We start from the raw sequence: 12,441 nt of genomic DNA, 5'->3' as shown, positions 1-12,441 counted from the left end.
AAGACAAGGATAGTTCAATGCAAGAAAATCAATTAATGTAATACAGCACATAATAAATCAAAAGGGAAAAATCACATGATCATCTCGATTGATGCCAAAAAAGCCTTTGACAAAATTCAGCATCCTTTTCTGTTGAAAACACCCCAAGACTGAAAGCTTTCCTCCATAGATCAGGTATAGGACAAGGATGCCCACTGTCACCACTATTATTTAATAGTGTGCTAGAAGTTCTAGCTAGCTCAATCAGGCAGTACAAAGGAATAAAAGGCATCCAAATTGGAAAGAAAGAAGTAAAACTCTCATGATTTGAAGATGATATGATACGATCCTTGGAAGATCCTGAGAAATCTACAGCAAAGTTACTTGAGCTAATAAACTAATTTAACAAGGAGGTGGGATATAAAATTAATGTGCAAAAATCAGTAACATTTTTATACACAAGCAATGACCTAGTTGAGGAGTCAGTTATGGAAAAAATTCCATTCAAAAGAGCAACTAAAAGAATCAAGTACTTAGGAATGAACTTAACTAGGGTTGTAAAGGACTTATAATGGAAAACTGCATAGCATTCTTAAAAGAAATCAAAGGAGATCTAAATAGGTGGAAAGACATTCCTTGCTCATGGATAGGAAGGCTAAATATAGTTGAGATGTCAATTCTCTCCAAATTGGTCTACAGATTCAACACAGTACCAATCAAAATTCCAACAACATACTTTGAAGATTTGGAAAAGCTAACCACCAAATTTGTCTGGAAGGGAAAGAGACCCTGAATAGCTAAACACATCCTAAAAAAGAAGAATGATGTGGGAGGATTAACACTCCTGGACTTTAAAACTTATTAAAGCCACAGTGGTCAAAACAGCATGGTACTGGCACAAAGACAGAATATTTGAGCAATAGAATCGAATTGAGAGTGCAGAAATAGACCATTAAATCTATGCTCAACTGATTCTTGACAAGACCCCCAAATCCTCTGAACTGGGACAAGATATTCTTTTCATAAATTGGACATGGAAGAACTGAATATCAATAACCAAGAGAATGAAAGAGGACCCCTTTCTTAGATCCCACACAAAAATTAACTCAAAGTGGATCAAACACCTAAATATGAAAACTAGCACCATAAAGCTTCTAGAACAAAATGTAGGGAAACATCTTCAAGACCTAGTAATAGGAGGGAAATTCTTAAACTTTACACCCAAAGCACAAGCTACAACAGAAAAAATAGATAAATGAAAACTCCTCAAAATCAAATGCTTATGCACCTCAAAAGACTTTGTCAAAAAGGTGAAGAGGCAGCCAACTCAATGGGACAAAATATTTGGAAAACACACATCAGACAATGGTTTTATTTCCTTAGATTCAAAGAAATCATACAGCTCAACAACAAAAGAGCAAACAATCCCATTATAAAATGGGCTAAAGGTATGAATAGGCATTTTTCTGAAGAGCAGATACAGATGGCTCAAAAGCACATGAAGAAATTCTCATTTTCATTGCCTATCAGGGAAATGCAGATCAAAACTAAATTGAGATACCACTCTATAGCACCTATAAGAATGGCTGCTATTTAACAATCAGGAAACTATATATGTTGGAGAGAATGTGGAGAAATTGGGACACTTATGCACTGCTGATGCTGGAAAGTATAATGGTGCAGCCACTGTGGAAGACTATTTTGGCAGTTCCTTAAAAAACTAAATATCAAGTTGACCTATTACCCAGCAATAGCATTACTTGGTATATACCCAGAAGAGCTGAAAGCAATGACACAGACATTTGCACACGGAGGTTCATAGTAGCATTATGCACAATTGCCAAAAGATGGAAACAAACCAAATGCCCACCAACAGATGAGTGGATCAACAAAATATGGTATATACATATGATGAAATATTATGCAGCAGTAAGACAAAATGATGTCCTGAAACACATCAAGATGGATAAGCCTTAAAGACATAATGCTGAGTCAAGTTAGCCAGACAAAAAGGATAGATACTGTATTAGTCCACTTTTATGGCCAGGATAAAGTTATAGTCAGAGGCTTATAATACAGAAGATAGGGGATTTAGAGATACGTAGAAGCTGGAGATGGGTAAGCCGTTAGCTAATGAGGTTGAACTCCAATGAAAGGGAACATATAGGAGTGAATGTGATTCTCTAGTGGGTCTAGAACTAATGTGACCATACTGAAGATGAAAGGGGTTGTATAGACCTACATGTCCCACTGATGCACACTAGAAATATGAATGAGTTTTTTAAGAATTACTTCAAAGATATGATTCTTATAAAAAGAGTATTTAAGTCCAAGGAAGAGGGGAAAACTGCTATTGCATGTTATGAGCTATGCTCAAAAGGAAAGCATCAAGTGGGCCATGGTGGTTCAGCAAACAGAGTTCTCGGTTGCCATGCCAGAGACCTGGGTTTGGTTCCTGGTGCCTGTTCATGCAAAAAAAAAAAAAAAAAAGAAAGAAAGAAAAAAAAAAGGAAATCATGAGCACTACCAAGGCAACAACAGAGGTAAATAATAGGGTGAGGGAAAGAATTAAGAGGAGGTTTAGATTTCCTATTTGGAGGGTGTATTTTTTGGTTTTCTGCCTCTTGGGAACAATGAAATTATCTAAAATTGAGTATGTTGACAGACTGTGGACTTTGGGCCCTCTACATGATGCCCAATGAATGCAGGTGGCTGAAGGATGCACTGATGGAGAAGTAGATTGGTGAATGTTGGTGTAACTTATGAATGAAGGTTGTGCTTCTACAAAAATCAACAATGTCATGAGGAATGCAATGATGTCAATGAACATGTGGGACATTTGATGAGACAAAATAAGCCAGAAACAAACAAACAAACAAACAAAACAACGGTACGGTCAACTTTAAAAAATACTTATAAGAAAACAGGGGCCTAGATTGTAAGCTTTTAGAGCAGACACATATAAGTCTGGAGTGGTGATTATTATTCCTGGATTTTGAGAGGCTTTTTTATATATATAACCTGACACTTAGGGGTAAGAATGAAGCCAAACAGGTTGCAGTTACAGTAATTCAGAACACAGGAGTAAGGAAGACAGTGTCTATATTTTAGAACCACACATACTCTTTGAGACCAATGGAAGTAAGGTTTATTTGATCTTGAACTGAAATTTTCTGTTGTGCATAATCTAATTCAACCTATCTATAGAGCTCATTTGAACAATTGAAACAAAGGAAGCACAGAATAAGAAAAAGAACCTTTAATTCTGTATAGATTATTGTAATGCCTGGAAACATCTTAGAGTATATTAAGCAGATAATCAAAAAGTATTGGCAAAGTCCCCTGGAGGAGGGGAGAAAGAATATGGAACTATTAAACCTAACCATCAGGGTATCCCCTGATACTGTGTCAAACTTTAGGGACACCTAATAAATAGGCCATGCCCTCAATCATGAGGCTTACTCTTGTGAAGCTTATGTGGGTAGCTGAGAAGCTTAGACTGCCTATAGGCATGCCTGAGAGTTACTTCTGGAGGACCTCAGTTGTTGCTCAGATGTGGCTTCAGTCTCTCTAAGCCCAACTCTGCAAGTGAAATTATTGCCCTCCCCGCTATGTGGGATACAACATCCAGGGGTAAAAGTCTCCCTGGTGATGTGGGAGATGACTCCCTGGGATGAATCCAGACCAACAATTCCATCTTGACCAAAAGGGGGAAAAGAAGTATAATTAATAAAGTATCAGTGGCAGAGAGAGCTCAAATAGAGTCAAGACTTTGGACTTTGCTTATATGCAAGCTTCAGGTGGACTTGCTATCTATCATAACCTGCCAACCCCCAACCAGGACCATTCCAACCAATCCTAAAGAACACCTAGGGCAATATAAGATTCCACAAGGGTTCCAGGCACTAGAATAACTTTCCAGAAACCTTCAACCTCCAGATGGGTCCCTGGTCCAGATATGTCTGGAAACCTAGCCCAGCCACTTTAGAACATCAGATAGCTCCATCTCCCTACCCAATATTAGTGACAGACCCTTCCAATATAAAAAATTTAGAATTGCAGAACCCAAACAACCCCAAAAAGAGGTATGGAAAGATCAAAGGTGATGGTGCAATTGGACATATAAAATAGGACTTAACAAATTAATATGAATGCTAAATCATTAAATTGATATATCTTTTAGTCTCCAACATTTTTGAGCAGCTAGAATAAAAACCTAAAATTGTGAAATTATAACCTATGTCAAAGTCTGAAATATGTTCTACAACCAATTTTGGTGCTGTGCTTTGAAATTTGCAGCTTTTTTGCATATATGTTATTGTTCACAAAAAAAAGAAGGAAAAAAAAGTTGACTGTGATGATGAAAAAAGTATTTAAGCCTTATAGCCTCCTATATTCTGGAGCATCTAGAAGTAAGAATATGAGAGGATCTTGTGGTTTTGTTTTAATGAAATCTGAAACTGCCTTAAGTATAATGCTCATAGAATTTCCCTACCCATTTTTTCAGCTCTGGTGTCCCAGGCACTCAGCCTTCATCTTGACTACATATCAGGTGATGGATCCTGAGCATGAATGAATCACCTCTAATTACCCTCCATCATTTAGTCAATTGAGTTGGTTTTGCTTCAAAAAAGGAACATTATATTCCTTACATGTCCTCTAAGTACTGGCAAAGGGGGGGGGGTGCTTTGTTTGCATAAACAAATCATCAAATGTTAGGACTGACTAAAAAGAGGATCCTTCCATTATCTATATGATTCTGAAAGAGCAGCATGTAATCATGTATGGTCATGTTTAACACAACATCATTGATAATAAAGAAATGTTTACAATTATGGAAATACCTAAAATGGGAGAAGGGCTTGGTGATGTATGCTACAGCTCTGTGGTATATTAGGAAATAAAGGCTGGGGGATACCGAGTTTATGATATGTCAATATCACTCTAAATATTTCCTTATGTCTACTCTGGATTACCAACTGGGGCTTATTTAATAATAATTTATAAAAACCCAAATGTCAGCCCAATATTTCTCTATTATTCTCTCTCTGTTCCTCTTCACATATCACAATATCTCCAGGTATCTCACCTACCTCTGTTCAATGTAGACACTGTACTTCAAATTAAACAAATAGTCTCCCAGTTCTCTCAAAACTCTTTATTCTGATTTCTAGCCTTCTCTAATGGCATTTCCACAATTTGCAATTTTTGACTACATGTTAGAAATATATAGCATTTGATATTTTCAAACCAATAATGATGTTCTAATTTATTTTATTATTTATTTGATCTTTATTCAATATTTTGGCTATAGGAAAATGTTGAAAACATTATATATATATATATAGTAATATATGATTTCAAAGTATTTAGAAGTATGAGCTGTAAATATTTTGAAATTTAAATAGATTTTTAGCTGAACAATGATGTTTCTATAAAATTTCATAAACATACAATTCAATTAAAGGAGAATCAATATTCATTTGAAGACTAAATGTTCACTCAGTGTTTTAACTGACTTCCAGTTTGTCACATGACAGAGTAGCTTTTATTAAACTACCTCAACTGTTATTAAAACAATTGTAATAGCTTAAAAATTATTTCACATAATTATTTGAAGGGAAACCTTTACACATTTCTGTTAATCAAGATTGTTCTACTACCTGCAGGATATTCTTCTACTTTCAACTTGATTGTGGGGATAAGTTTAGTCTCTGACATTATACCCACCTAATAAGGACATCCTGATAGCATGGAAGAGAAAAGCAGACAGAAGCCTGAAGATACACTAAAGATCATACACCCTCTACTGTAACAATATAATTATTAGAAAACGGTGGTGATGAACAAAAGAAAGGAAAACTATCCTCAAAATACTAGTAATTATCTAATAGAAATGATTCCTCTGGAACTTTAACCTGATGAACTAAATTCTATAATGAAAGCCAAGTATAAGTCCCTGGAGAGACCCCCCCCAGGGAAGCAAGTCCCCTGATTGTTCCTGGCTCACCTCCTACACATCCAGGCTCATTCGCCGTTCCTGAGTTATACAGACTGAAGGTGCAATGAAGCAGGTAAGATGAGAAGGTGGAAATTCCTTACCTGAAGAAACATATCAAGATCTATTTTTATGGAGAAATACATCATACCCCATGGCTTCTAGAACGTGGCATAAACACAAGAAATGAATATTATTTCTCAGAGTTCATAAGGTAAATTTATGAAGAGGCAAAGTAGGGCAGCAATAAATTAGAAGGTATCACATGCTTGTGAATCTGGTTTAAAACAATACAAGGGTCAAAAAGTATTCAGCTTTATGATCCAACATGATCACTTATTTCTGAATGGCTCATTAACCATATGCCCCTACTAAAGAATCTTTTATTTCTTTCCCTACTTACAGAAAGATCAAACTTTTAAATGACATTAAAGATTAAAATCCCTTTTCTAGGTGTATTCAACGTGCCTTCCTTTATGAAACTTATGAACCTGTCAAATTGTAAAACACCTTAAGGGGATGGGAAGTACATAGGTTTTAAAGTTTGACAATGTTGAACATTGCCTAGATTTAGCAGTTCTAGGACATGTCAGACCACATTCCCATTTCTCCTTTTCTTGGACTTTTCTTTTCTAACCTTAACTGCTAGTTTGATATGCTGCACAACCTGAAGTAATTGCACTCATTTAAACAAACGTGGCATATATTTAATATTAAGAAATTAACCACAAATCTTCAAACTGGAAGACAGGAAGGTGTATTCGAAAATATGTGAGATTTCCCCAGAAATGACCAACTCAAGCATATACAAACTGACTTTGAGAATTCAGCACAAATCTACCAATTATCTTTCCTCTCACTCTACAACATAAAAAATGTATAAAGAGCTGTATGGAAATATTCTCAGATCATAAGAGAAGGTTATTGGTGTCAAAAGTCAGGTACTTCAGCATTGTACTGTAGAATGGCTCTTATACCAAGAGTCTCCCAGGTCAAACAAAAATCTGCAGCTGCCCTTCTGGTTAGTTCATGGTACAAAGTCAGGGAATGAAACTATGAAGACCTCCATCTCACAGCATTAGGCATTCCTTTTTAGTTCTCTAAAAGTTAGAAGAAAGAAATGAAGAAATCACTGTGTTTCCTGGACCCTTTCCCGCACAGAAGGGAAATATATATTTTATTAGAATGGTAAGAGTGAGCAATTCCACTCCACGCATAGTATTGCTGTAGAGGGGGATTTTGGTAAGCCATTACTTATGCAATTAATGCAAACATAGATTCAAAGGGTTCGAAAATTCGTGCATGGAAAGACCCCTCATATTCACAGGGAATTAGAGTGCCAAGAAAATCTAAAATTTTAGATTTTCTCTCTTTAGGTGAAAAGAACATGTTCACAAAAGAGACACATTGAGAAGTTTAACAAGTCTGTGCCCACCTCCTATGAATGGAATATATTAGGGGTTTATGCATTGCAATTGAAAGCACCCAGAAATTCAGTCATATGAAATATGCTTATAACTGTTAATTCACAAATGAATTGGTATTTCCATTTCATGCCTCAATACAGAATGCAGAAAGTAACTCTTAATATACACCATATCAGACTCTGGCAGTATGTGCAATTTTAAGCAAACGTAATAAAAGTCTCTTTCCCTTCTGGTTCCTGGTTAGATTTTCTTTTAAACAGTTTAAAATCAATGACTCCATATTGCAAAAGCATTCATTAATTGTAGCAAAGGTATTATACCAATGATATGTCAATAATAGGGGATATAAAGGTTATGGGATTTTCTGTGTGAAGCAATGAGAATGTTCTCAAATTGAATGTGTTGATAAATGCACCACCCTGTGTTTATTCCTGGTTAGATTTTACATGGAATTGTGGCAGTTGATTTTATCACAGTGAATGCAACATCTTTTTCATAATAAATATTTCACTCTGTGATGCAATCATGTTTCTCCCTTTGTTCTTTAGTGGTATGTAAAATATGTAAAGAGAAAACGAGACATTTGTGGTGGGTTTTACCCTCCTTGGACTCTTCCCAGGATCGAGGCACGTTGGCTTCCTCATCTACACCATTCTCCTCTTCTACGTAGTTGCCATCACAGGAAACACCATCCTGCTCCTCCTCCTCTCTCTGAATCTGTGGCTCCACAGCCCCATGTGCTTCCTGCTCAGGAGCTGTCCCTCATGGACATTTCCTCATCTCCACAGCTGTCCCCAAGATGCTGAACAACTATTTCTTAGGGACAACAGGTATTTCCTACATTGGCTGTGTGGCCCAAGTCTATTTCTATACTGCCCTTGGAGACAGCAAATGCATTCTCCTCACCCTCATGGCCTATAATCAGTTTGTGGCTATTTGCAACCCTTTGTGGTATGTGGTCTTTATGAATTCTAACGTTTGCCTGCAGATGGCCATTGCATCCTGGTTAGGGGGTGTAGCCAATTCCCTAATCCAAACCACATATACAATGCATTTTCGCAGATGTGGATCGAGTGAAGTCCACCATTTCTTCTGTGAGCTAGAGGCAGTCCTCAAGCTGTCATGTGAGGACACTTCAACCTATGAGAGAATAGTGTTTGTGACTGGCATTGTGGTCATCTTAATCACCCTTAGCCTTATTCTAGCATCTTACTTTTTTTCTTCCTCTGTGTTCTCCACTTAAATTCTATTAAAGCAAGGTATAAAGCTCTCACCTGCTTTTCCCATCTGATGGTGGTGTTTTTCTCTTTTGTTCCAACAGTGTTTAACTGAATGATTCCCAGAGTCTTGCACACTTCAGAGCAAGATGAGATTCTTTCTTTATTCTAGACCATCTTTACCCCTATGTTGAACCCTCTCATATACACCCTAAGGAACAAGGAGGTTGGAGAAGCTCTGAAGAAAATTATGAGAAAAATATTATGTAAATTTAAGTGGTAATATTGAAATTTTTTGATTATATAGATTCTGGAAACAATTACTGCCACCAAAATTAAGGGCAGTTTGTATGGGCAGGACATATTTATTGTTAGCAAAAATTCCACACCTACATTGTAAAAATAATTTCTGTTTAATTGAGCAGTTATATAATTTTATCTTTGATGAATATATATAGACACTATTTTGTTCATTTTTATTTCATCATTTGTTAATCTTTGCATTTATAGACAACCAACTATGACAAAACAGTACTTCATACAATTTATTTTTCATCAAGTAGACATATAGTCCACCAGGGCAATCTGTGAGTTTCTTCTGGATCTATTTTTTCTACATGCAAATGGCAATTAGCTACACTGTAAAGTAAAATTTGCTTAAGTTGCATTAAAAGTAGCTCAGCAATATGAAATTTCAGAGTATTTGAGTCATGGATAGGAATAGAATTTGTGTCGATCTTTAAAATAGTCACTGAGTTTATATGTTTGCTCCATTATAAAGAATTCCTAAAGAATAAGTTATTCTTTCATGTCAATGAATATTTGAAATAGAAATCCAAGCAACACATCTGTCATTCCACAGCTTCTCTGCTATTCTTGAAAAATAAAGTTTTCCTAAAGAAGCTTGATGTTTAGCAAGACATTGAATGGAAAATCCATGATGTGATCTTGAATTCCAATGACTTTACCAGCATCCTCCTAGAGGATCTTTTCAAATTTTTTTTTAAGTAGAAAACTGAGTACTACAAATTGTCTTTCAATTTAAATCTAAAGTCTAATATATCAAATTTACATGTTTTCTGGTTTCCTCTGCTGTTTTTCCTTAAAATTATTCTAACAACAATGTACACCACAGATGACAATTGATGTATATCAGGGAGAAATATTGATGTTTCTTCTTTGATGGAAAAACTGGTGTTTCTATGCAGGTGTGAATGTGTAAAATTACAGATGATGATTTCTCATGTGCACTATCATTTTGTTCTGAATCTCAGGCCTTGGTGAAGTTTAAGACATTCCAAAATTCTGTAGGCCCCTGATCATAAAGATATGTGACCAAACCCTGCCACACCTTTGGATACACTTGGCATTCAAAGGGGAAATCATTTAAATTGAGTGAGAATTTATGATCAAGTAGTAATGCTCAGTATATTCCCAATAAAGGATATTTGTTTTCTCCTCCAATAATATTTGATTCAAGGAAAATATGCAGATTGTTTACATGAAATGTAAAAATTTCAATGTGAGATCAGCCCAAATAATTGATTTGGAAAGCACATTCTTATATGGGGCACTATTTTTCCCTGGTTCACCCTCCTCAACCCCTCCCTCCTACTCCTAATGCAGAGAAAAGTTCACTGAACCATTGCTGCTCTAATTGAGAGGCTTAGAGGGTATGAGATATATCATGACAATGCCTGGAGAGTCTATTATGCACTGCTTGAATCTGATTTTCCTCCTCATAAAGACTAACATGCCACCCTGTGTTACAGAGGTTACCCATTATTAATCTCTACCAATGACTTAACATGGGAGATAATGAGATGAGTACATTCATAATGTTGTCATCAACCCCATAATCCTCATTGATTTAATCACTTTCCCTCACCATTGGCCAGAACATTAGATGGTCTAAGATTATTGCTGCATTCTGTCTGCTTCTCCATCAGCATGGGAAGCCCAGAGTGACCAGCAAACAGTCATAGCTTCAGAGTCATTGGAACCCTATCAGAAATCGTAGAAGCAAGAACAATAGCCATAACCATAAAAATTTAAGGCTATAGGGATAGGATGCAAATTTTTCCCAAAGCATTCACTGGGCATGTAGTGTGAGTAGCCATTCTGACTTCTTCAACTTATTCCTTGGTCTCCTTAAGTTAGCTGCTGAGGATACATTTTGATAAATCAGCCATACTTAATGTACACATAGCATCATGAAGAGACCACTCCAGTCAATCTCAGTTTTTTATTTTTAGCACCCTAGCTGGCCTCTGGCCAAACAGTTAGACTGCCATCCTTTTGAACCAACTGATTCCATTTGATATGGTATGATGTAGGACTGATGGATTCCATTAGTAAGGGGCCATGATGCCTCTTACTAATATTTATATTCTTGAGAGAAAGATGTATTATCTGGGATCCCATTTTGGTTAAGAATTTTTCCTGTTAAAGCACAAAGGTGATAGTTTTGGCAGTGAAACTTTAAAAAGGGAATGAAAAGCCATCTCTAGAGTAATTGCCATTGCTTATACAGATAAGCTGCATTTTGCCTCTCCATGAATCTCTTGTCAATTTTTTCCAGAAGTTCTTGCTTTGGTATATCCAATTTTCTCATTTCAGATTCTTGAACAATTGTCTAAGCACCCGTCATTGTGAAAGTATCACGCTATTTCTCTCTACATAAAAAGTTACTGTCCAGAAGGTAAATTCACTGCCCTCCCCACCTCCTACATGTTACATGACTCCCAAGGATGTAAATCTCCATGGCAATGTGGGAGATGACTTGTGAGGATGAAAAGCCATGTGTCAACCTGATCCATTCAGGTAGGGGTAGCCATGTTTTTTTTAAATCATGATCAATATTGTGGATGGAAACTTTTAATTGTTTCCATAGAGGTGTGACATGCCCAATTGTGGGTGTTACATTTTAATGAGCTTGAGGTGTGACTCCACCCATTCCAGGTGGGTCTTGATTAGTTTACTGGAGTTCTTTAAAAGAGGAAACATTTTAGAGAGAGCTCAGAGCTGACACAAACCCAGTGGTTAGAAAGGTAGAAGCCTCAGGAGACACACCTGTTTCAGAGCCAACAGTTACACAGACATTTGAAGATGCTTGGAGTGCCAATAGAGAAAACAGATGCCTATACATGGGCAGACATTAGCAGATATCACCATGTGTCTTCCCATAAGATGATAAGCAAGTCAGATTCCAGATCTTTGTCCTGAAAGAGCTGAGTTAAGGCACACAGATGCTTAGAGAGGAAACCACTGGCATTAGAAGCTGGAAGCAATGGAATAAAAAGAGGACCATCAGAGTCCAGCCACATGCCTTCCCATATGACAGACATCAGCCATTCTTGAGTCAAGATATCTTTTCTTAGATGCCTTACTTTGGATATTTTTATGGTTTTAGAACTGCAAACCTGTAGCTTAATAAATTCCCTTTTTAAAAGGCATTCCATTTCTGGTATAGTGCATTCTGGCAGCTTTAGCAAACCAAAACACAAGCCTGCTGCAAGGCACCTGTTTGCTCCTATACCTTGGCTTCTATCCCCTGGTCACAGCCAAGAACCCACCAGTGAGGGTAGGACACAGGCTTTGTCATCTCCCAACCCCACAGCAAGAAGCTATCTGTGCTGGTTGGAAATGATGTAAAAAAGCCATGTTTTAATCCTAATCCCATTTATAAAAGCAGTCGTTTCTTCTAATTCCTATTCAGGTCACTGGCTGATGGACTCTCTGCTTCCTGGTGCTGCAGTATTCTCAGAGAAAGCCAGAACTAGAAATGGAGTCATCCAGGAAGAATTTGTGGAAACTCCTT

The 12,441-nt window shown here is 36.8% G+C and overlaps 1 pseudogene; it reads left to right on the top strand.

The window, feature by feature from the left end:
- Positions 1 to 7,965: 7,965 nt before the first annotated feature.
- Positions 7,966 to 8,904, top strand: LOC143664778 (olfactory receptor 2M2-like; annotated as a pseudogene).
- The last annotated feature ends 3,537 nt before the right edge of the window (positions 8,905 to 12,441 follow it).

The sequence above is a fragment of the Tamandua tetradactyla genome, chromosome 20 (assembly GCF_023851605.1).
Source record: "Tamandua tetradactyla isolate mTamTet1 chromosome 20, mTamTet1.pri, whole genome shotgun sequence".
Lineage (NCBI taxonomy): Eukaryota > Metazoa > Chordata > Mammalia > Pilosa > Myrmecophagidae > Tamandua > Tamandua tetradactyla.
The sequence above is the reverse complement of the archived record's forward strand: the minus strand, read 5'-3'. Positions and strand labels throughout refer to the sequence as shown.